Here is a 26,344-nt window from a genome sequence, read left to right as displayed (position 1 = left end):
GCAATCATGAAATTCATCTGGAAAAATATGAGACCCAGAATGAAGCTGGTGGCATTACTATTCCAGACCTAAAAACTATACTACAGAGCAACAGTAACCCAAACAGCATGGTATTGACACCAAAATAGACCTGTAGACCAATGGTACAGAATAGAGGACACAGAGTCTAACCCACATAACTTCAGTTATTTTATATTAGACCAAGGCATCAAAAATGTACAATGGAGAAAAGATAGCCTCTTCAATAAATGGTGCTGGGAAAACTGGAAATCCACATGTAACAAAATGAAATTAAACCTCTATCTCTCACTATGCACAAAATTCAACTAAAAGTGGGTCAAGGACCTAGGAATTAAACCAAAGATCTTGCACTTAATGGAAGAAAAAGTAGGCCCAAATCTCCATCATGTCTGTGTAGGCCCCAACTTTCTTAAATAAAACTCCTATAGTGCAAGAATTAAAACCAAGAATCAGTAAATGGGATGGATTCAAACTAAAAAGCTACTTCTCAGCAGAAGAAACAATCAGTGAGGTGAATAGAGACCCTATAGAATGGGAGCAAATCTTTTCCACAAGCACATCAGATAGAGCACTAATCTCTAGGATATATAAAGCACTCAAAAACCTTAACAGCAAAAAAACAAATAATCCAATCAATAAATGGGCCAAGGAAATGAATAGACACTTCTCAGAAGAGGATATACAATCAATCAACAAACATTTGAAAAAATGTTGAACATTTCTAGCAATTAGAGTAATGCAAATCAAAACTATTCTAAGATTTCATGTCACTCCTATCAGAATGGCAGCTATTAAGAATACAGACAACAGTAAGTGTTGGCGAGGATGTGGGGGAAAAGGTACACTCATACATTGCTGGTGGGACAGCAAATTGGTACAGTTAACCTGGAAAGCATCATGGAGATTTCTTGGAAATCTGGGAATGGAACCACCATTTGACCCAGCTATCCCTCTCCTCAGTCTACACCCAAAGGACTTAAAAACAGCATACTACAGGGACACAGCCACATCAGTGTTTATAGCAGCACAATTCACAATAGCTAAATTATTGAACCAACCTAGATGCCCTTCAGTAGATGAATGAATAGGGAAATTTTGGTATATATACACAATGGAACATTACACAGCATTGAAAGAGAATAAAATCATGGCATTTGCAGGTAAATGGATGAAGCTGGAGAATATAATGCTAAATTAAGCAAGCCAATCCCCCCGCCCAAACCAAAAGCCAAATGTTTTCTTTGATATGAGGATGCAGACACATAATGGTGACTGGGGTGGAGAGGGAGTGGGGAAGAATGGAGGAACTTTAGATAGGGCAAAGGGGAAGGAGGAGGAGGGGGCAAAGGCATAGGAATGATGGTGGAATGAGTTAGACATCATTACCCTAATGAATGAATAAGACACGAATGGTGTGAAAATATTCTGTGTACAATCAGTGTCTCGGAAAATTGTGCTCTATATGTATAATATGAAATGAATTGCATTCTGCCATCATGTATAACAAATCAGAAGAAATTTAAAAAATAAATAAATGGGTAAATACAAAAAAAAAAAAGACATACAGGGACACACAGTAACTGAATGGATAAAATAAATAAATAAATACAATTCAACCTGAGAAACTCACTTTAGGTTTAAGGACGTGCATAGACTGAAAGGGAAGAGATGAAAAAATGGTATTCCATGCAAATGGTAACCAAAGAGAGAATGAGTGTCTGCACTTTTATTAGGCAAAATAGACTTTGAGACAAAAATATCATAGGAGACAAAGAAAAACCTGTAAGGATAAAAGGGTCAGTTCACCAGGAAAATGTAACCATAGTAAATATATTCACCCAACATCATAGCACCCAAATACATGAAGCATACACTGACAGAATGAAGGGACAAATAGGCAGCAAGTAACAATAGTAGGAAATTTCAATATCCCAATTCAATCATGGACAGAACATCCAGATAGAAGATAAATAAGGAAAGAGAGGATTCTGAATAATACTCTATAGACCAAGGGAGCTAACAGACATGTACAGAATTCCCCCCAATAGCACCAGAGTAGACATTCTTCTCAGGTGCACATAGGTGTTTTCCAAGGTAGATCACATGCTAGGTCATAAAACAAGTCTTGATAAATTTAAGATTGAAATCTTACCAAGTATCTTCTCTGACCGCAATAAAATGAAACTAGAAATCAGCAGCAAGAAGAAACTTAAGAAAGTCATAAATATTTGAAAATGAAACAACACTTTTGAACAAGCATTGTATCAAAAAATAAACCAAAAAGGAAATTATCATATAATCCAAGACAAACAAAAAGAAAACACATTCCATCAAAACTTGTGGGTCATAGCAGAAGCAGTACTAAGATGGAGGTACACAGAAAGGGCTGCTTATGCTAAAAAAGAAGAAGGATCTCAAATAAACAATTTAAACTAATACCTTAAGGAATTAGTAAAATGAGAAAAACCCATCCCAATGTTAGCAGAAAGAAGGACATAAGGATTAACAAAGAACTAAACAAAATGGAAAAAAATATCAGCAAAACTAAGAGTTGGCATTTTTAAGGAGGTAAATATAATTGACCAACTCTTTCTTTACTAAACTAACTAAAATTGGAAAAAAAAACAGAGAAAAATCCAAATAAATAAAATCTTAAAAAATGAACAAAGAAGTACTACAACTGATGACATAACCATTAAAAAGGACTGTACGAAATTTATGAGCAATTCTACTTCAACAAACTGGATATGCTAGAAGTAATGGACAAGTTCCTAGAAATGTAAAACTTACTAGTACTAAAGCAAGAAGAAGTAGAAGGTCTGAAGAGATTTATAGCTAGTAGAGAAACTAGATCAGGAATCAAAAACCTCCCTATGAAGAAAAGCCCAGAACTCGGCAGCTTCACTAGTGAACTCTACACCAAATATTTAAAGACAAATTAATACCAATCCTTCTCAATCTCTCTGGAAAAACTGAAGAAGAAGGAATACTTCCAGACTAATTTTACAATGCCAGAATTACCCTTATACCAAAGCCAGACAAAGAGACCACAGGAAATGAAAACTACCTAATAAACATACAGTGCAAAAATCCCCAAATACTCACAAACTAAATCCAATAGCATATTAAAAGGATCATATGCTATGACCAGGTGGAATTTATCCCTGGGATGTGATGGTTTAATATATAAAAATAAACTAATATGACATATAACATTAACAGAATAAAGGATAAAAATTACATGATAATCTCAATAGATGCAGAAAGATCATTTGACAAAATTCAACATCCTTTCCTATTAAAGATATGTAATAAACAAGGAGAAGGAATAAATTACCCCAAGATGATGAAGGCCAAATATTAAAAGCCCACAGTTAACATAATAACTCAACTGTGGAAAATTGAAAGTTTTTTCTTGAAGATTGGGAACAAGGTCAGAATGCTCACTTTCACCACTTTTATTCAATATTGTACTAGAAGTCTGAGAACAAATAGGCAAGAATAAAATGAAATGAATCCAAGTTGGAAGGAATAAGTGAAATTGTCCTTATTTACAATGACATAATTTTACTTAGAGAAAGTGCTAAAAACTCCACAAAAAACTTAGAACTAATTCAGCATAGTTATAGGATACAAAGTCAATAAGCTAAAAAACCAGCAGTGTTCCTATAAACTAACAATAAATTATATGAAAAGGATTTAGGAAAGTAATCTCATTTATAATAGCTTCAAAAATAATAAATACTTAGTAATAACCTTAACCAAGGAAGTTAAAAACTTGTATGCAAAACAGGAAAGAAATTAAATATGACACAAACAAATGAAAAGACATTTGTGTTCATAGATCAGAAAGCTAAATGTTATAAAAATCTCCATATGTTTCCAAACAATCTAAAGATTCAATGTAATTCCTATCTAAATTATCAGGACATATTTTTAAAATAAAAAAGGCAATTCTAAAATTCATAGAGAACCACAAAAGAATAGCCAAATCAAACTTAAGAAATAACAAAACTGAAGGCATCATGCTTTCTGATTTCAAAATATATTACAAAGTTACAGTAATCAAAACAATATAGCACTGGAATTAAGACAAACAGATCAAGTGAACAGGATAGGGACCCCAGAAATAAATATGCATCTATGGTCAAATGACTTTAATCGAGGGTGCCAAGAATGCACACTAGGGAACAGACACTTCAACAAACGGTTCTGAGAAGCACAGAATAATCACTATAAAAGAACGAAACTGGATCTTTGTTTTATACCATGTATGAATATCAGCTCAAAATGTTAATTGAAGACTTAAATAAGACTTGCAAGTGTAAAACTCCTAGAAGAAAACACAGGGAAAAATCTTCATGACGTTGATTTTGGCAACGATTTTGTGGATATGAAACCAAAAGTATCGGTGACAAAAACAAAAACAAACAAGTGGGATTACATGAAGTTGAAAAGTTTCTGCCAACAAAGGCACAGTCAAGAGAGTAAAAAGACAGCCTGTGAAAAGAAAGAAAATAATTGCCAACTCTATATCTGATATATGGTTAATCTTCAAAGTATATAAAGAATTTTAATAACTCAGTATAGAAAAAAATTATAACCCAGTTTAAAAAATGGGTGAAGGACTCAAATGTTTTTCTAATGGAGACATTGAGATAACCAATTGATAAATAAAAAAATGTTCAAGGCCACTCATTTTTAGGGAAATGCAAATCAAAACCTCTATGAGATATTATTTCACATTTGTCAGAATGGCTGTTAGTTAAAAAATAAAATTAAATTAAAAAGAAAAGACAACACACATTGTCCATGTTGAAAAACTGGAAGTTCTGCACAGTGTTCATGGCAATGTGAAATGTGCAGTTGCTGTGGAAAGCAGGTACCTTAAAAAGGAAGTACCTTAAAAAGCAAACAAACAAACAAAAAACAGAACTCCCATATTATCCAGCAGTTCTACTTCTGGGTATTTATCCAGAAGTGATTGAAATAAATCTATGAAGAAGTAGGAACACAACAAACCTTTTGAAAGACATTATGCTAAGTGAAATAAGCTTGTCACAGAAAGACAAGTACTGTGCCAAAGGATTATAGGCGGTATCTAAAATAGTCAGATTTATAAAATCAAAGGGTGGAGCAGTGACTGCCCAGTGCGGGAGGGAGGGGGACTTGGGGCCATGAACCAATAGTCATAAGGTGAAGCAAGAATGAAGACTCTCTAGAGAGCAGTTGAACCACATTGTTCCTGCAGTCAACAATACTGTATTACACACTTCAAATTTCTTCAGAGCGTAGATCTCCTATTACGTGTTCTTACCACAGTAAAATAAAATAAAACAATAAAATTGACAGCTAGGAGGAAAACTCCACTCCAGATTACATTAAGTTTATGGAAAGATTGCCCACATTTTTGAAAATTATCTATCTGGGATGATGAAAGGAATAAATATCTAGAAAAAAATAATTATCACAATTGATTCAAGAAGAAACTAAAACCCTGAAAATATAAGTAAACATTGAGAAATTAAATCAAAAATCAAAAAGTGCTCTCTCCCTTCTTCACCTACACATGAAGTCACTAGATTCAAGAGGTTTGATGAGTGAGTTTATCCAATTTAAAGGAATAATCATCAAGTTAAGCCAACTCACTTTTCTTGACACTGTAATAAGGACAGCATAGTAACATAAATTTTCGACTAATCTTAGCTATGAACACAATGCACGGTTATTAAACATGCAGCAAAACTTCCTCCAATTCTAATAGATAAAACAAGAAAATAAAAAGGCAAAGTTTAAAAGTGGGTTTATGATTCTAGTTAATCTATGTAATGTACAGTCCTAAAGTATATTTGTCTATCTTCGAAAGGCAAATAAAAAAATAAATGAAAACTTATGCTTGGCTTAAAATGTGAAATGTAAGTTAGTGGTTTTTATAAAAAATTAAAACCTACAATTCTGATTCTCCACATGAAGGGTTCTGTAGATTATGTACCTGACATTTAGGATGATCAACCTTAGCTTCTTGTTTAAAGATTTGTGTCGAGTAGAAAATGATCATGTTCAATCTGTTTACTCCTTCTGCTTCGTCACCCAAATCTAGAAAGCCTAACAATACTACACTAGCACCACTGTTTATTTTTCTTGAATATGTACAGTATTGTACTAATGGAGAAGTATCTGACAATATAAAAGATCAAAATGACACTAAAATGGAAATATGAGACTGTCTCCCAAATTTGTTATCCTATACCTGAAGCAGGAGGCTGCCCCAGGCCCCCACTTAGGAAAGGAGGCTTAGGAATTCCCCCTTCATGGAGTTCTAAGGGCTGTCCCACACATGGCAAGGGAAACACCTCTGCTATCACAATTGCAAATTCTCAAACCAAAATCAGGGACCAGGCCAAAATAACACAGAAATCAGACACAAGAGAAGCCTACCTCTAGTCTGTGGCAGCTCCAAGTCTACTCTCCAGCAGTGACGTGCATTGAATGGTGAAACTAAGGACACACATGGAGGGCAATGGAAGAGGGAGGGCTCTTCTGCACTTTCTAGAGGCTCTCTTGGTTCACCTTTAAGCCTGGCCTGTAGTGCAGTCTTAAAATTATAAGAACCGTTAATTACTAAAAGGCTAAGCTGACAATCATGTACCTGAATTTGCCCCTTATATGCAGTAAATTGCTATGACGTTATATCCAGTTTCTTCTATGCTCCCCCAGCTGTGTATGTGTGTTCTTAGGTACATTTGGAAGTGTTGTGCCAATAGAGCTCACTCTGACTGTATTTTGCCCAGCATTTCTCAAATGTTTTATCCATGCATTCAGTAAGCATTTCGCATGCCACCAAGTGCCAGGCACCATACTAAGTACAGAGAATAGAGCAATGAACTTGATAGACAAGGCTCCTCCTCTTCTGAACCTTCATTCTCATCAGAGGTTGGGTGATGCAACTCTAGACAGTGACACTTCCTACAAAAGCAAATATTGTGACCGACAGTGGCAGAAGACTCGGTGGCCAACACAGTCAAATCTGAATTGAGACCTGAGTGGTAAGAGCCAGTCTATGAAGATCTGAGAAAGAGGACTGAGCCTCAGGGAGCAGCTGGTACAGGCCCACGGGTGGAAGTGAGTTTGAGCGCTGGAGACTTTCTTCACAACAACTTGTCAGCTTTGAGCAGAGTAGTGAACCAGGGAGCCCCACTTAGGAAATACTTGAGGTGCCAGAAATACTGACTTAATTTAAATTGGGGAATTATGGATGGGCATGCTAACTTAGAAAATTAAAGAAATTATTAAACACTGACACACAGATCCATCTGGAAATGCTGATGATAATTTCCATTCTTACAGTGAAATGTGACAAATCAGAACTGGAGAAATAAGCCAGGAAAGATTCAATACAGCAAACGAAAATGTGATCTTCTTATAACTCTTTTTTTTCAATCATGCACAGTTATCAAATAATTTTGTTTCAGAAATGAAAGTAATACATGCATCTAATTGTTAGAGAAGTACCTTAGGAAGGAAGAAAAAGAAAGAATTTCTTTTGGAAAAAACAAAAACAAAAAACCTGGGAAAGGATGAGTGCTAGTGATGGATCGCAGGAAGCGGAGTTCAGAGAAACGTCTTCTGGCTCTGTTGACTGGAAGGTCAAAATCACAGAAAGCAGCTCTGATAGTAACAGCTGTGACACCATTGGTCAGCCTAACCCAGGGGGTTCCGCAGTGCATGAAAGGAGTGGCCACTGCTCAGGCAAGTAGTCACCTGGAAGTCACCTGGGCTGTCTGCAATTCAGCACCAGTGTTGGGTAGAGAGAAAACCCAGGGTAATTTGAGAGCCAGGTGAGAGTGTGGGGGCCTTCCCCAAGCAGGGAGGTGGTTTAGGAGCAAGTGCAAACCAGTTAACAGAGAAATCACACAAGGCAGAAAGGATTGAAGGGAGAAGAGTGAACAAATTAACAAGGAGGGCTATGTTTTAGTAAGAAATGGAGTTATCTTACCTTTACAACAGCTTATCTCACACCAATGAAGTATCTCTAGTTTCAAATCTAACTGGAAAGAAGTGCTAAATTGGATATAAGAGCAAAAAAAGTAACCATGCTGCTGGGTATTCTTTCATCTTTAGGGGAAAAAAATGTTCAATCAAATCTTTTATGGAATGTGGCATTCTGATTAAATCAATCTCCTGATTAGCTAGATTAGATTTTTGAAATGTACTTGTCAATCTTTCTTAAATATATCAGGTAAGATCAACAGGAAAAAAAAAAACAACAGATAAGTCCTGAAGCTTATCTGTGCCTATATATGCAAAATAATTAAGTTTATTACAAAAGATGTACCATGATATCAACATACTATGTGCGTTATGAAACATACACAACAGTAGAAACTTAAAATGAGATAAACTTAAGTTTTGTATTTTCTCCCAACATTCTTATGCATTTCCCCATACTCACTTTGGAGACTGCTGTGCCTGTGCCCACAGTGACCCTTGCTGGGCTCCAGGGGGACAGGGCTCAGGGTGCTGTCTTCTTCATCATTCAACCCCCAGAGTCTTAAGAGCCCTCAAGCTAGTTTCCTCCAGGCCCTCTCCTTCCTAGGGCACTGACACTGGACACAGGAGTCATTAGCTTTAAGCAATTGAATTCTGTAACCTCTGGAGACTCTGAGGTGACCTTCCCCACCCAGGGACAAGTTGATAAGCACCAGGGTATACAATAGTCCCATAGCCTAAAGCCACTGCTGAAAGTGAAAGGGAATTTTTTATACCCTAGAGGAAGTACACTCTATGAAAAAAAGGGATTTGAGTTACTTCCCTATTACCATGCCACTGGAAGAATTTTTAAATTTGAAAGAGTAAATATGTGAACACAGTAACCTTTTAGAAACACAACTGTTTAAAAAGAGTACACTGGAAGGCTGCTCAAATATTCTAAAACAATGAGCAGCTTGACATTTTTCAAACAAATATTTTAAAACTCAGGTCCACATGTGCACTGGAAATTAATGCCATTTGTTCAACTATAATAGACTTGATTCATATCCACTCTCATATAGTGGATTATATTTGCTGATTTCATTAAAGCTTCAAAAGGTTACAGCTGGCTGACATATGAAAAACTCCACACCTCCAGAAAGAGGGAATTTTCTTTTTTTAAACAAATTGCTCCTCAGAAAGAAATAGTGGTAAAGCATAGAAATCTGTTCCTTCCTATCACTTATTTTCTATTCCAACTTTTATTATATCACAGTACACTAATGAGATGATAGAAGCTGATGGTCACGAACAGCTTGGGACTGAGCACAGAAGAGTCACCCCTGAAACTCTCTGAATTGCCTGGAGAAGACTTGGTAGGAGGCATGGGGAGCTGCAGCTCTGCGAGCCAAGGATACAGGATGCAAAACTGGACATGAGCCATAATGAGACCACCTTTGCACTGTGGCTGGTAAGCCAGTAGAATTTTTTGTTGATGTTTTTTGTTAATTTTTTGTTTTTGTGATGCTGGGGATTGAACCCAGGACCTTGTGCATGCGAGGCAAGCACTCTACCAACTGAGCTATAGCCCCAGCCCCAGAAGACATTTCTATCAAGATGGAACTCTGGAATTAAGAACTAAGCAATACCAATTCTTTTTCTGTCATTTTAGAACACTAAACATAAACAAGCAAAAATCCTCAAAAGGTAACCTACTAGGACTAACCAGAAGGGCTACATATCTCCAGACAGACTGAAGTCAGACTTAATCCCTTAAAAACAAATGCCAAATGTCTTCTTTGATATAAGGAGAGTAACTAAGAACAGAGTAGGGAGGAAGAGCATGAGAAGAAGATTAACATTAAACAGGGATGAGAGGTGGGAGGGAAAGGGAGAGAGAAGGGAAATTGCATGGAAATGGAAGGAGACCCTCAGGGGTATACAAAATTACATACAAGAGGAAGTAAGGGGAAAGGGGGAAAAATATAAGGGGGAGAAATGAATTACAGTAGAGGGGGTAGAGAGAGAAGAGGGGAGGGGAGGGTGGGAGGGGGGATAGTAGAGGATAGGAAAGGCAGCAGAATACAACAGACACTAGTATGGCAATATGTAAATCAATGGATGTGCAACTGATGTGATTCTGCAATCTGTATACGAGGTAAAAATGGGAGTTCATATCCCACTTGAATCAAAGTGTGAAATATGATATATCAAGAACTATGTAATGTTTTGAACAACCAACAATAAAAATTAATTAAAAAAAAACACTCTGTAGGGGCTGGGGCTGGGGCTCAGTGGTAGAGTGCTCGTCTAGCGCGTGTGAGGCCCTGGGTTCAATCCTCAGCACTACATAAAAATAAAATAAAGGTATTGTGTCCAACTACAACTAAAACAAAATATTTTAAAAAATAAAAATAAAAAATAAAAACACTCTGTAAAGCTACTTGAATCAGGAAAGAACTGTTTGACCATGCCAAAAACATGTTTTGACCAATGCGGGTTAAATTAGAACTTCCAGGGTCCTGACAGTGATTTCCTCCATAAGATCTTTAACAGCTACTAAAGTACAAAACCTTCCAGCCTTAAAGGTTTAGTGACACAAATAACTATATATTGTCAAATCCTGAATGACAATAAAAGTCCTGGAGTTAACCCCCAAATGTATTAGAGGATAAAGCTACTATGTCTAGGTACACTTCTGGAAATTAAAAAAAAAATAGCTGCGCTTCTCATAGTTGGTTGTGTTGTGTCCCTCTGATCCCCACCTTTCATGAATTTACTTCCTTTCTCTTTTGAAAATGGAAGCTCTTGATTCATGGTTTCCTTAAGAACTTCATTTTAACTTCTCTAAGCCAAGATGGTCAGGCTGCTATTTTCTTGCTGTCCAACACTAAACAAGTTACTTAACTCCCCTGTACCTTGGTTCATTATCTATAAAAGGAGAATAATAATAATTCTTAAAGTATTGGTAATTCCAAGGATTAGCTGAATACATGACACTCCTGTAGAATAAGACCATAAGACCTGACAAACAGTAGTAAATTATAAATGATTTGTATTATTTGTATTATTTAAGTTGTACCTATAGATTGTATAGATCCCACTTTGATACACAGGGGAAGCTTTAAAATTCTTGACAATTTAATTCTGGTTCATTTTCTTTTCCCAATTGAAAATCCAGCCTGGGAACATCTCTTAACACTGGAGTGGTAGAGGGCTTTTCAAAGGAAGAAGATCTGTGGTGGTCTGAAAAGCTAGGTGTTGGTTCCAGCTTTCTACAGTTCCACCACTGGACTAGTGGGAACATTCTAGAAAGTCAGGTTTCCAGGAAAGAATGTATCTAAAGTGCCCTCAGATGGAGTTCGAGTGGGGTGAAGAAAAAAAAAAAAAAAAAAAAAAAAAATATATATATATATATATATATATATATATATATATATATATATATATATAACATATTCTTACATCAAAGGAATCCTGACTCCAGTCCAGGTAGTGACACTAAAGTCACATTCAGAGTCACTTTATGAAGCAGAGTCAAAGGGCCAAAGGGAAGCGATGACAAGGGGCATTCACCTGGTGTTTTTCCAAGTGTAGTCCTCAGAACACCAGCAATCACATGCACCCTCCACACAGGGCAGATACCTGGATTCCCCACACAAGACCTACCGCATCAGAATCTGAGCAGGGCCCCCAGGAAGCTATGCTTTTGTTAGGCATCCAGATGATTCCTGTGTGTGCTGAATTGCTCATACTTCTCTAGAAATTTGACTCAGATTATGGAACAGAGTCACAGACCTGTGCTATTGCTGATGGATCTTTTGTGTCGGCTAGCAGAGATGTAGGCCACTTAACCTCTGGTTCGCCTCTTCTGCATCCCAAGGGTCCTTTTTATTTTCCATTCTCTTGGTCCCTGTACCCCACCCAGCCTCAAATAAAGTTTACAGATGAGAAAAACATCAAGGTTATAATAGTAGAACTCAGTGTACCAATCATGCTGGGACCGAAGAAGGTGATGGGCACAGCTGGTCACCCTGAGAACTTGGTTCCAAGAACACTGCTGCCTCTGCAGGATTCCTGCCTCAACGTGACATTTGGCAAGATTATTGAGTTCCTGCTATAAAACAACTGGGGGGCTTCAGGTCAAAATAGTAAGGTTTATAAAAAGCTGACTTGGCTCCTGTTTTATGGGGATGAAAGAAAGGAATGGAATATGATGAAATATAAAAAAATAATTCTTTTTTGTGATTAACTCATGAAATCAAGTTAAACAGTCTTTAAAAGGACAATGCTATTCAGGTTCTGTTAGCAAGAGCAGCCAAACTGTTTCTCTAAATTGTAAATCAGCATATATCCTCTCAGTTATTTAGACTTTGCAACATAAATTCATCTGTTCTAGAGAAAAGGTAGAGGAAAAAGGACAAGGAAAAATATTCTTAAGCATATATCACCTTTAAAGAAATTCAATATTTAAGTAGTAGGAAAGCTAAGCACCTTCCTCTTTCAATATTAACAGCCTCATTCTCTATCAGTTCAGTTTTTCTGCATTTCTATATTTTCAAAAAGAAAAATGACCACATTTGGAGCATTGGTATGAGAAGAGGACCGAATAATGCATAAGTTTTATGTAAAGGTATGGAAATGGTGCTTATACCATTACTGTGAGGGACACAGAATAATGTTACAAACTTTCACTGCAACAGTTTTAGAATCATCAGTTATGACATCTCTAGTAGGGAAAGGAAACCTCTCCTCTGGAAGGAGCAGAAGAGATACCTGGGTGGCTGGGTAGGTTCTCCAGCGTCTCACAGATCATTAGCTGGGAAACCCTCAGCCCTGAACTGTCTGAATTGCTCCATCTACTCAAGCTTCTTACTGAGGCTCAATAACAACTCATTACTACTAATAGCAACCATATTGCTCAGTGTTAAGCCACACTGCCATTTGGACAGGAGCCTACAAAGAAAAAACTCTTTACAGAGTGTGAACTGGGGCAATATATGGGCAGCTGAAAGTCTGAAGCCAATTTACATGCAAGGCAGCCAAGACAAAAGATTAAAGAAACTAGGGACCCGGGCAAATGCAGCTGAGCTCTGGCGTGCAAATAAAGTTTACAGATGAGAAAAACATCAAGGTTATAATAGTAGAGTGCAAGGCCAGTGCAAGTTCAGCCAATCCCAGCAGCTTGTTAAAAGCAGTTCTCCCCTACCCCACAGATTCTGCTTCCTGATTTCAAAGTTGCATAACCTTATCAGCAGCAGCAGCAGCAGCAGAGTAGCCAGGCTCTCCACCTATTACCCACATTCCATCCAGCTAATTACCAAGCACCAGACATGCTTCCATGGGAGAGAGCTGACAGCAATTTTGTTAGTCCCTGTGTTTTCATTAATGTGAATTTCTCAGCTTTTTTAGGTCAGAGGAACACTGGGTGATTACAAGCTCTTACTTGTATGGAAGGGGGAAAAAGCAAGCTGGCTTGTTTTAAGGAGCTGATGCCAGTTCCCAAGATTTAGGAAAAGAAGATGAAGTGCTTGAAAGAAAGCACAAGCTAATAAAAAAAGTAAAATAAATTAATAGAATGTTTTATATCTCCTGAAGGAATCAATCAAAGAGATCATAGAAGGCACACTAAGTATTAAATTACCAAAGAGATTAACTCTAGTAATAAAAGATGGACAGGTTGCTAGGAATTCAAATCCATGCAGCTCTTTCTAAACTACAGTGAGCAAAGAACTGAGAACTTTTTGTAGTATTGATTCATTTATTCATTTAGCAAATGCTCAGTAGTGCCTTCCCCATCCCATGACTGAAGTGGACCCAGAGGATACAGAGGTCAAGTTTCCTCCTCTGCCCTCCAGAAACCATGGTCCATTCTTCATCATCCCTTTTGCTGGCCACTGAGTCATAATACATTTATTTTCTCCACTAGAATTTTTAGCTAGTCAGTGAATGAGTATATAAAAGAAGGAAAAAAGATAGAATGGAGTGAGAAGAATGAAGGGAGGGAGGAAGAAGATGACGGAGGGAGACACAATTCCTTTCAAGGAGCACACAACCCAGTTTGCTGTGGAAGGCCAGGTGGTCCAGAGTTTGGTAAAATGGGGCCACGGAGAACCGCTGGTTGGCTTTTTTCTCTCTGTGAGCTAATATCTCCATATGGGATCAATCCTGGTCTTCAGTTTCATGAACCATAATTTGCATATGGAGTCCTATCAGAATTTATGTTGGAGTTGGAAAGAACTGAAAGTCTCGTTTGTTTTCTGTGTATTAACTACCTTTAAGTATGTTTAGAATGTATTATAGTTAGTAGATAACATAAATTTCAGGAAACGACGGGGCAAATAAAATAGGGCAGGCAAGGGAAAAGAATTTTTACAGAGAAAAGTAGAAGTCAAGTTTTAGGATAGTCAGATTAAAAATATTTATTATGATAAAAGAGTCAGAAACTCATTAAGCTTTCCCTTGGCATCGCTGAAAAGAATACTAGCAATAAAAAAATCAAGATGTCTGAAAATACCTAGCACCCGGCAGGACAAGGAACAACCAGAACTCTTACATACTTCTGGTGGGAATGTAAACTGGCAGACTCCCATTGAAAACAATTTGACATTACCTAGTAAAACCAAATATGTGTAAACTCCATGACCCAGAAATTCTACTCCTAGGTATATGCCCTGGAGCAACTCTCCTATATATGTGCCAGAAGCCATGGACAAAAATGTTCATAAACAGCATTGCTCGAAACAATAAAACCTGGAAACAACCCAGAAGTCCATCAATGGGCGAATGGGAAGGTAAATCGTGGCATGTTCACACAATGCAGCGTTATAAGCTATGAAAATAAACACAGCACAGCTGCACCCAGCAAAATGGATGTTATGCTTAAAAATATAAAGCAAATTGAGGAAGACTATATATCATTAAAATAGAAGTTTTTTATATTGCTTCAAAAAGTAAAACTATATAAGGTGTTGTTTAGAGATACCTGCAAATATGGGGAAAAAAAACATTTTTTAAAACATAAGACAATTAACACATGCACACACAAAAATCAGACTAGCCTTTACAGGGTAAGAGAGCACAGAAAGTCTACAAGTGAAGAGCCCCAACGTGGGCCAATGTAATTAGTGATCTTAGGCTGAGAGCCGAGTTTACAGGTAATTGTTGTATTGTTAGCCTTCCTAATTTACATAGATGGTACACATTCTATTGGATAGAGCAACTATTACAAATGTAAAATTTCTGATATATTGTATGATGAAATGCTTCACAGACAATGAATAAAATAGATAAGTTAGGTTCACATGTACTGAGCGGAGAAGATTTGAAGACAAACTGTTTAGTTTAACTACAACAAAACTCTCAGAACAAGAGCCTGGTACCATCTCATTTCTGTTACAAGCAGAGAAATTAAAGGTCACAAAATCATATGATAAGTACGGATTTGTGCTGCAGACCATCTGTTGGCCCCTTCAGCTGGCTCTCCAGACTTTTTTTCCATTCTGCTCTCAGGCCCAGGAGGCGAGATTTTCTTGTTCCCTGACTTTCCCTGGGTTCAGTCAATGGGGGAGCTTGGCAGGAGAGTAGGAATGCCCTATTCCCAGCTACCTCCTGTGATCTTGGAGGACAGCTGAATCTCTCCTTTGAGGTCTCAGCGACCATGAGGGGGTCCTTCCTGACCTCCTGGGGCACCCTGTGCCTCAGTCCATAACCATTCCCTCTCTGTGCCCCTTCAACATAGTAAATATGATCCCTTGTCTTTTCCCCAAACCACCCCCATACCTGTTAATATTCCCTTTACTAAACTCACCTTAAGTGGTCCTAATTTAAATGTATCATCTGTTTCTTACTGGGGCCCCAACTGACATAATTACATATGGACAGAAAAGCACAGAACATGGACTAGAGAGATATGTGAGAAAAGTCCTGTGTGCCAGTGAAGGAAGCTAGAATTTGAGAAAGATGAAAAACATTAATATTTTGGTCATTATATTTCTATACTGTGTAACTTATTTCTAAGGGAAAAGTAGTCATGAATTATTTGGACAAAATAAAATTTTAAGAGTACCGAAAATAATAGCTGTTTTTGTTGTTGTTGTTTTCTTGTTTTTGTCTGTGCCAAATTATCTCAAGAATTATTTGCCAAAGCAACAAAGATGAATGTTTAATGTTGAGTACCTTGATTGAAGAACACACAGGTCCCTTCATCTCTACATGCCCTGTGTCTAGCACAGTGCCTGACTGGCACAGCACCACAGGGGCTGATAGGAATGCCAACACATTAGTGTGAACGTTAAACCTGAAGAATTTTTCAGAATCAAGATTAGCATCTAGAGGGAAGAGAGGAATGCTTCCCAGAGAAGCTCATAGAGGCTTTTTGGGAGGTGTGGCGGAGGTGGCCCCTGGGACTACTTATGGGTAACCATGGTCAGGCTGCTTCCTGGACCATGCAGGGTCCATACCCCTGAGGTCCCGGGGCTTCTAGGGGCTGAGTTCTGTCACTGTCTCTGTGCATTAGAACTGCACCTGATCATGCTCATACAAGTGTCTTTCCTAAGGTCTGACAGATACATCCAGTACTTCTATGTTCTCTCTTGCTACCCAGGGCCTGGAGGTGTCTCTAGACCATGGACTACGTGGCTGAATCTTTTGGCTGCCATGCTGTGACCACTGGACTGGATTCTATCTGAGCATCTGGAGCCAGGACTGATGACCAACACTTGCCTTGCCCAGGCTCCTCCCATCTGACCCACCCAGCCACAGAACACTAGGTCTAGCCAATCTGCCTTCTCATTCAAACTGCAGATTAGGTGGTAATTCTTCTGAGAAGCCTGTCCTGATTACTCAAGTCTCCTCCTTAAATATTGTCATGGGCATGGGTAGCTCCTTCAATATAGTATTTATTGTATTACACTAAAAGTGCCCATTTATTTGCTTGTATCTTCTCATTGAACTGTAAGTGCTTTGAGGGTTACAAACCGTTAAGTCTTATTCACCTTTGTTTCATCAGGGACATTGATGCAGATTAGAGGTAAAGGAAAGAGGAAAGTAAGGGAAGGTGCAGGGAGAGAGGAGGCAGGAGGGAAGGAAGGAAGAAAATCTCATGCTGCTTGATCCACAGATACGACAATACAAAACCCATCTGCCTGTTTTCCTTGCTCGAATGCTCTTCATTAGATTCACTCAAGATCAGTGTTAAGATGAAGCCACAAATTTCCCCACATACTTACTGAGAAGCTTCTCTCTGCCGATCATTGCACCGAGGGCCAGTGATGTAAGGAAAAATTATACATAGTCCTGTCCCCACCTCCAGGCTTCCATGTGTACTTTGTTTTTCAAACTTCTGATGTTTCTAAATGTTTTAAAATATTTTCCAGAGATCTCTCCAATATCTTTGGAGTATTCAGATATTTCTGTACATTTCTACCAATTGTCAGGCAGGAGATTTTGCAAGCGTGTTTTAATTAGCTCTAGGTACAGCTATCCAAGACCCACACTGGTTCCTCTGTGCCAAATTATCTCAAGAATTCTTTGCCAAAGCAACGAAGATGAATGTTTAATGTTGGCCCCCTCTGTCTCTCTGATGGCTTTACAGAATTCCATGGTATTTGAGAAGCATCAGCAAAAGTAAATAATGAAGGTTTGGTGTTCCTTTTTTAAACACAAATGAAACCATTAAGCAAATGAGTCAGAAATCATGTAAGAGAACATTAGGAATTAAAACAGACTTGAAAATGATCTCTAAAAGACCACAGGCAAAAATTCCATTCAATTCAGTCCAGAAATGCATATTTGTATTCATCCCACCATATTGGACTAGGTTACCTTTTAACTGCCCCTCTCCGTCCTTCCCTCCTCTGAAATGTGCCCACTGGACCCAATGCCACACTATCTGGGTGAGAGGACTCAGGTACTTCCCAGGCTCTCTCCAAGCACATGAGCTCTACACAAAGGTTATGAAAAAGAGAGAAAAAATACACAAATTTATCATTTCTTATCAGACAGGCACTGTAGAACTTGGGCTCATAAGATAATAGTTATGCTCAGGAGGAGATAAGCAACACCTGATAGGAAATGAATCCAAATGGATGTACAGTTGGGAGAACAATTAGGTAGCATCAGTTTTCACCTGTCCACCTGTGACTGACCAGTGGAAACCTGTGCATCTGGTGATTGCCCTGGCTGACATCAAGATAGGAATTAGAAGAAATCAAAGTAGGCAGTTAACTTGGGCTGTGATTTGGGGGAGCCTGAAGAAACTGAAATCCCAAATCTCTCCCTTCTCCAGTGCCCTCAATGACCTTTCCAGGGTATATAAAATTCCCTTGTTGCACATACTAAAACATTGACAATCCTTCCTGAGATGCAAATGCTATCAGGGATACAATACCTTAAACGATTAGCAGCTTGTGGTAGGTTGTGTGGGGTGATGTGTGAGTGGGTGCACACACTGGATCAACATCCATTTATCTTCCTTTAAAAATAGAACCATGTTTATATCTTAGGATCTATCTCTTCACTACTCTTAATCCATAGTTTAGGGAGACTGACCATGACCCCTGGTTCCAATAGAGGGCATTGACCTTGTCATGGACAATCACAGCTCAACAACCCCTCACCACAAGGAATGTGGGCACATGGCTCAAGGAAAACCAATGGAAGCCTGATCTAGACTTTTTTTTTTTTTTTTTTTTTGGAGGGGGGGTACCAGGGATTGAATTCAGGGGCACTCAATGACTGAGCCAGTTTCCCAGTCCTCATTTAAAAATGCTCCTCGTTTTATATCTTATTTAGAGACAGAGTCTCATTGAGTAGCTTAACACCTTGCTTTTGCTGAGGCTGGCTTTGATTCGTGATCCTCCTGCCTCAGCCAACTGAGCCACTGGGATTATAGATGCGCACCACCACACACAGCTGATCTTCACTTCTGCTGGAAAAATCCCCCTATTTCTCTTGGGATGTTAAGTCTGGTACTTTGGGATTCCATTGTAGGCCATGTGCCTGGGAATGGAGCCACACTCAAAAAGCAGAGCCTGAGAGGCAAACACCCCCACCTTCTGGAAACCTGGGCTTGGTCCCGCAAGATTCTTCAGTGAAACACACTGAAACATCCTTTTCTCATTAAACCCATCTCCCTAGGTTTCTGATGCTTAAACCCCCCACAGTACTGAAGAACACATGGGTATGGAGGCCCTGCCTCACATGAGTTAAACAAAATGCATGGTGGAGAGAAATGCAGGCGCAGAGTGGAAGAAAGAGGACATAACAGTCATCTGCCTCTGTCCCCTTTCTGTACTTAACCTTAGGCATGTCCCTTCATAATAAAATTAGGGGCCTGTCACAATGAACCCAGCTTCTGTTAAGCATTAACATACAGTGATTCCAGGGATGCTTTTGAGGGAGGGAAGTAGGATTGCAGAGGGGTGAGCATGGGGGCTTGTTCAGCCTAGCTGGCAGGAATGTGCACACAGGCAGAGAAAGGTGGACCACTGACAGGAAGATGGATGGCCATGCAGGTGACTCCAATGACTTGACAGTTTTCCCTGAACCAGTCATGACTATCAGAGAAAGAAACTTCTGAGCCAAAGTCAAGACCTCTGTATCACCCGTTCTCCTCTGTGAGCAGGGCTGCCCCAGAGGGGAGGAGGCGATGAGGGAAGGTGCTGACACATTTGACGTGTGACTTGGCCCCTGTTGCTCAACTGTGCCCCTGCCTGGAATGTCCTCTTCATTTAGCTCTTCCTGTCTAAATCCTGCCTGACCTTCAGCACCCAGCCCAAGGCTGTTCTCCTCCACAAAGGCTTCCTAAGTCGGGCATTTCTCCACTGTCCTTAATCCTAGGTCCTTTCTGTGTGTTCTTTTCACTTTAAAGTTTTTCTGATTTGTGGATGGGCCCACCTGCACCAATGGGAGACACCAGAGAATGCCAGACAAGACAAGCCCAAGGGCACCCAGCTCCTCAGGGACAGAGTCAGGTGAAAGCCTAGGTCCCCAGATTCCATCTCAAGAGCTTTCCTTCCATGTCCACTAAGGACCCCCTGCTGCTACCTTCCCTTCCTATTTCCATTTTCTTTTTACAGAATGTTCCTTCCAACTCCCTCCTCCAGCTTCTCACTGAACACCCCATGTGCAGGACACTGTGCGAGGGCCCCTTAGGAACATTTACTGTGATAACCCCACAAATCAGATTTTCATTTTCTACATGAGGCACAGAGAGCCTAAGTGATTTACTCAAAACCATAGAAGTAAGAATAGGAACAGCCAGATTTGAAACCAGGGCTATATACGTGTGGAAGCCATTTCTTCCCCCTTTTCTGTCACCCTCATTACAGCATCAATACCACATTGTCATCATGCTGTTACCAAGCAAGCAGCAGGAAATTTAAAGACATTACCTTAAATTTTCTCCACCTTGCAAAATGGCTGTTATCCCCATATGATAGACATTTCCCCCAGGAAGCCTCTGCTGACCACCACACATTTACAGGCCCCTATACCACCCTGTCCTCCTGCTCCTGACATTAGCATTTACCGAGTGTCTGAAAAACACCACATTTTGTCTCCTCCACTGATCAGAAGTAACTTGGGGGTAGTGGTAACATTTCATCATTTGCTTGTTTAGTAAAGAATTTTTGAATGAATGAGGCTGACATGGTCCCCAGGAAGCCTTTGCTGATGGCACAGAACCACTTTCCATGCCCCCCACCCCTGCCTGACTCATTACAGAAGGCCATGCCCACTCCCAGACAGAGCAAACTGACCCTGGGCTGTGGAGAACAGCAGCATATGGGAAAATTGTCTCCTGTTGACTAGAGCCATGTAACTGGCATTTTCTCACCAAATCTGGCACTCATGACCTTGCTGGGGCCTATTCAAAACAAGTCAAAGCTACTTCTAAGAGACAGATGGCAAAAGAGTGTACCATCTGCCAGGCCTTTCAAATCACCAGTTCTTCATGGCGAGAGCTTTGGGTGTCTCTTTACAAACATCCAATGGTCCTCACTGAACCATGCGGGATTCTACAATTGGAAGAGCTGACAGAAATCATCTCTTTATTCCATTGTAGCAATGCCTGAATAATGAACTGGCAGGAAACCCATGGTTGCTGGAGAGTGCTGTATTTTAGAAAAGACCTTAATACCCTCTTACATGCACTGGCATCACGGGTAGTAAACCCTTATTCCACAGCCATTAACTTCCACTCAGGAGGCATTCATCCCACAAGTGTTTGCTACACACCTATTAAGAATCAAGCACTCTCCTGGATGCTAGAAAGATAACGGTGAACAAGCAAATTCTATCTCAAATGATCTCTCTCACCTGGAAGGGCCTCCTCATGAGACCATTTGTTCTCACCGGGGTCAGAGCACAGACAATTAACTTACAAACTAATGATTCTTTTGAAAAGCCAGGTCCAAGCAGGGCCGTGGATCCAGAATGTGTCATTCATGGTGACTAGAGCAGGTTGCGGTCAAGTTGCAAAGAGTAGGGGACAAACCATCACTTTGCACAGTAAAGTAGTATTCAGAGCAATGGGGATGCTTAGTAAACTCTGACTGGTTCTCACAGTTAAAAGGGATGGACTAGAGCTAGATAGATCAACATTGACCCGTTTTTAAACGTGTAATAAGTAAAAAGTAATGTTGAATAAAAATCAGGTTTCAAAAGGATGCATACTTTACAACACTGCATGTTTAAAACTATAATACTAAAAAACAATAGTCTACACTGTTTACAAGAACAAAGGTATCTTGAATAAAGATAATAAAAATAGGCATGAAAATGATTTACACAAACCTTAAGTGAATTCTGTGGGGGAAAAAGAGAAGACAGGAAATCTGGGTAGAAAATTAATTTTATCTGTATTGTTTGTTTGCTTTCTTTTCTTCCTTTCTTGCTTCTTTCCTTAAGGAGGAATAGGAAGCAAATACAGCAAAGTGTTAAAAATACCTGTTCAATGAATATATACATTCATCTCTTTTTGGTTTTCTGAATTTTTTTTGTATGTTCAAAGCATTTTTCGTTAAAATTTTAAAATAATAAAATAAAGAAAGAAACATTGAGACAATTTAGAGATACATAAACCCAGAGGTAAAGATCTCAAGTTTCCTTCTGGGGAAGTTACTGATTGGTAAGAGAGAAATAGTCCAGGGAGATCTGTGGGTACCATTCAAGGCAACAGGACACAAGTCAGCACCAGGAAGATCTTGACCTGCTCCCACCTTTCACCACACCAATGTGCAATCTGGTGTCTCTCCTCCTTCCAAAGGAAGCACCATCTATTTGGAGCAATTTTGCTGACAGAACTCTTTTGAGAGTCAGCCTGTGGGGTTGGAGGGTACGTGGGGTTGGGATGGAGAGGAAAATAGTAGTTTCAAAGTTCACAATACTCAGATTGCTATAATTTAGACCTTAAATGTCCCAAAGGTCCATGTGTTAAAGGCTTGGTCCCCAGGGATGGCACTATTGGGAGATGGTGGAACCACCTCCCAATAAGAGGAGCCTAGGGAGGTCTTTAGGTCAATGAGGGCATGCCCTAGAGGGCGGTTAGTGGAACCCCAGGCCCCTCTTAACTTTGTTTGCTTTTGCTTGTTGGTGAGTTATTTTGTTCTGTCGTATGCTCCTGCCATTTTGTGCTGCCTGACCACAGGCTCAAGGCAGGGAGGCCAACTGATCATGGACTGAATCATCAAAGCTCTCCGAACCAAAACTAAACTTTTCTCTTTATGAGATAGTTATCCTGGAGATTTTGTTATATAGAGACCATGGCTTGGATAGTCCTAGGGCCCAACTGGGCCAAGTCATGGGATGATTGCAGGTTCTTAGGGAAGGGGCTCCAGGTGAAGAGAAGGAGATCATTTTAAGCAAATTAAACCTCTGTAGTCTCATATCCATCCTTTCTTCCATGTCCACTCTGCCTCTGAAAGGCAGGCTTCTCCAGCTGAGGCAAGAACAGGTGTTGGACAGAGCCCAGGAGAGTTAGCTTTCTATTCCATCAAACGGGAGCAAAGGAGAGGGAGGCTATAATAAAAGTAAATAAGCAAGCAATAATGTTATGGAAACAGCAAGCAGTTTCTCCAGGGCTACCTCAAACTACAGGACCAAAATTTCACCTTTGCCAAAAGTTCATTAGGTAAACAGGTATCCTTTGTGGCACAGAGAAAGGTTAAAGAGAAGTAAAAAGAAAGGAAGCTAAAAACAAAACCATTTAACCTATTTTGTGTTTGAACTTAGCATGGCTATAAAAAGAAAAGGTCAGTTGTAATCCCTGGGATACTCTATAAGAGGAAGCCTGTTACCTACTATCCAATAACATGATCTTTACTTCAACAAGCCCTTTGTGGGAAAGAGGGAGGGGTGGCCTGAGGCCTGCCTGTGTATTTGATGAAAGGTCAATATATCCTTTGGTGTGTAAACAGCAGTGACAGGAGAGGGTTACCTTGAGTGTGTAGCTTGTCCTTCAGGACCACCTGCCAAAATGTTTGATACAAAGGATGTTTATAAGACTTAGCACATTGCAGTGTGATTGTCTCTATGTGAGACAAACATCTCCCTCCTCCTGGCAGTATTGACAGACCCAAGTCCAAGGAGACATAAATCTGACATTCCAATTGCCCATCAAAATTCTTTCCTTATCTTGGAGTCCAGCCAGATATAACTATCTCCATTCCTACCCTTTTCCCAGGCACTCAAATGGTGTGTCTGAGTGTAATCTTGGGAAGGAATTTGGCCTTGTCCTCTGCATTCTACAGACCCAAAAAGTTACTGCTAGGAGAACCAGGAGAGTAATGAAACCTTTCCATCTAACCTCTGGGAAATGGGCTCATGCAAACTGTACCTCCAATAAAATACGAGGTTTAAAACTAAAAAGTCTTTAAAGAAAGCCATCTTCACTGCTGAAGACCAAACTTTTGGTAATCTTGTTTGTGTGGGTTTTTACTTACACTTAGAAATAGCTCGCCAGGGAATGAAAACTCCTAAAACAGCAATTTGAACTTCAGTTCCATAGGGGGGTACAAATGAGATAAATTCTCTGTTTCAAACAACTGTGCACAAATGAATAGAATTAAATTTTCAATCTGTCCAAAAATTATGCAAAAATGAGAGAAATGCAACAGTTCTCTTGATTCCAGTGAAGAGCTACTAAGGTGTTCCAGTGGCTAGCCATCTGCTGGGTGAAAAGGAGCACGTGTCTCTCTCTGCTCTATGACTTTCTATGCATTTGATCCCTTGATCTTGGGCTCATGTGAAGCTGAGGGATCTTAGGAAAAGAAGTGACACTATATTTTCATTTTTGTCTGCCTTAGAAACCCATATAGTTTCTAAATATGTCTCATGAAACTTATATGTCCCCTTTGATCTTCTAACAGTGAAGTTCAGAAAGGCTAAGATTCTACCCTCCCAGTTCTGATTTCTCCAGCTGGAGATGCCTCTTGATATATCTCATCCCAATTTTTGAGCTGAACACAGCTCCCTCCTGAGTTTTCAGAACACAGAAAAGGTTGGTCCCAAGGCATAGCAATTACTATAAAGAAACTTCTGTCTACCTAGACATGATATACAGAGGTACTACTAAATTCTTTATCTACTTTCAGTGGATGCCTTATGTTGGAAACAATCATGGGTAATTGTATCTTAGAGCATAATTCACTTGAGTACTTATATACACACTCCTGAAAATAAGAGAAATACAGTCAAAATACATTTCCAACCCAAACTCTACAATGTAAGGATATAGGAAAACTTAAGGATTGTTTCAGCAAGAAAGTCAGAATTGGTGAGAAGATATGCTTTGAACTATGATAAAAAAACTAAGTAGGTTTCTGAAATTCAGTCAAAGTGGTAACGGAACAGGGGATAACATTTCAGCTGTCTAGCATCAGAGCTAAGAAACTAGAATTGAGCAAAGTATAGAAAACCTAGAAAAATGAGCACCTCTATTTAATCTCAGGAAACAGGTCAAAAGAGTCATAAGCAGAAATTCTTTATGATATAACATTGCTAAAAATATGCATGCAAGCAGAACAAACCATCTTATCTTCTGATATTCCTTTTAAACAAGGAAATGGGTGACATCTGCTCACCAAGATTTAATAAGGCCTTCCACGTGCTGACAAAATGGGATGTTACATACTTTAGTCCTTTGTCTTTGAAAGGTTCTGTCTAGGTAGTTTTAGTCCTTCCCTTGTACCACCCCAACAAACAGAATGAAAGTACCCTCTTTGCCTAAGCAAGCTCTTAGCAAAAAAGCTTGTTAATAATTCTTTAGAAAGTCACATGCAAAATGAAGTTGGAAGGGGAGAGCATCTACTCACTGGCAGTAAGTTCTAATAAAAAAAATACAGGTTTTAAATAATTTACAATTCTTTAAAAGCAACCTGGTTTGAGGAGTTGGGTTTTGTTTGTTTTTGGACTCAGCAGAAAACCTTCAGGCCCCAGATTCCTGAAATTAAAATCAGACCCAAATCCAAAGTGTCTCTTCTGATGTGCCGCTTGCAGACTTAAGAGTATAATTTTCCTTCATTGTAGGCTGAGTTTCGGAAGCCTATCCTGCAAGCAGCTTTCCTTCCATGAACAAAGTGAAGAGGAGGCCAGTGAAGTTCAGAAAGGCCAAGATTCTCCCCTCCCAGTGCTGATTTCTCCAGCTGGGGATGCCTCTTGATATATATCAAGAGAGTCAGCAATGTGGAGAAACCTGCACATCTGCAGAGTAGAGCTCAGTGGCTGCAGTCTGAGCACACTGAGCTGTTCCCTTTCAGCTCTGGAACAGAACCGTTGATCACAGAGGCATGGTGATTCACTGTTCAACTGTGTCAGCCTGCTCAGAACACCATGGGCAAGAAAACAAGTACCTGGTGAACATGCACCCCCGCAAATCACAAGTCAGCCTGTCTGCATCAGCCAGAGGTCAACCTCTCTTTCCTTCTTGTGTGAAATCTTCTCATTTATACCAGGGTCATATTTTTATCTTATTCTTATATTCAGAGTAGGCATATACCAGTCAGTTCATAAGAAAGGAATGTTAACCCCTTAATATTGAATTTCCTGACATTTGATTTATGCTACCACACCAATGTTAACTCCATTTAGTTTAATTGCTTTGGTTTACGTTCTTTTGAAAAGCACAGAGGAGGAAGGTTATTAGTGCATAAATGCCCCAGGGTTTGGACCTGAAAGCACTTTTCCCTTACTCCCTGTCTTATGATATTAGAAAATGCTTCCTGAGAATAAAAGATGGGCACAGTCAACTCATAAAATGAATTGAGTAATTGGTTGGTTGTAAAACACCATGATGACCGTGAGTAGTTGGGACCTGCCAGTCTGACCCTGCATATTGTCAAGGGCTTGTTGT

General features: G+C 39.4%; 1 protein-coding gene and 1 non-coding gene across 3 annotated transcripts in view; both read right to left on the bottom strand.

Moving 5' to 3' along the window:
- Cpq (carboxypeptidase Q) overlaps positions 1-26,344 on the bottom strand; it is a 448,367-nt gene that overhangs the window by 185,070 nt on the left and 236,953 nt on the right. The gene's annotated exons all lie outside the window — the stretch shown is intronic.
- On the bottom strand, positions 9,512-9,579 carry Trnaa-cgc (transfer RNA alanine (anticodon CGC)). Its single transcript has one exon. It is a non-coding gene; the product is annotated as a tRNA-Ala (tRNA).

Source organism: Callospermophilus lateralis, chromosome 16, assembly GCF_048772815.1.
Source record: "Callospermophilus lateralis isolate mCalLat2 chromosome 16, mCalLat2.hap1, whole genome shotgun sequence".
NCBI lineage: Eukaryota > Metazoa > Chordata > Mammalia > Rodentia > Sciuridae > Callospermophilus > Callospermophilus lateralis.
The sequence above is the reverse complement of the archived record's forward strand: the minus strand, read 5'-3'. Positions and strand labels throughout refer to the sequence as shown.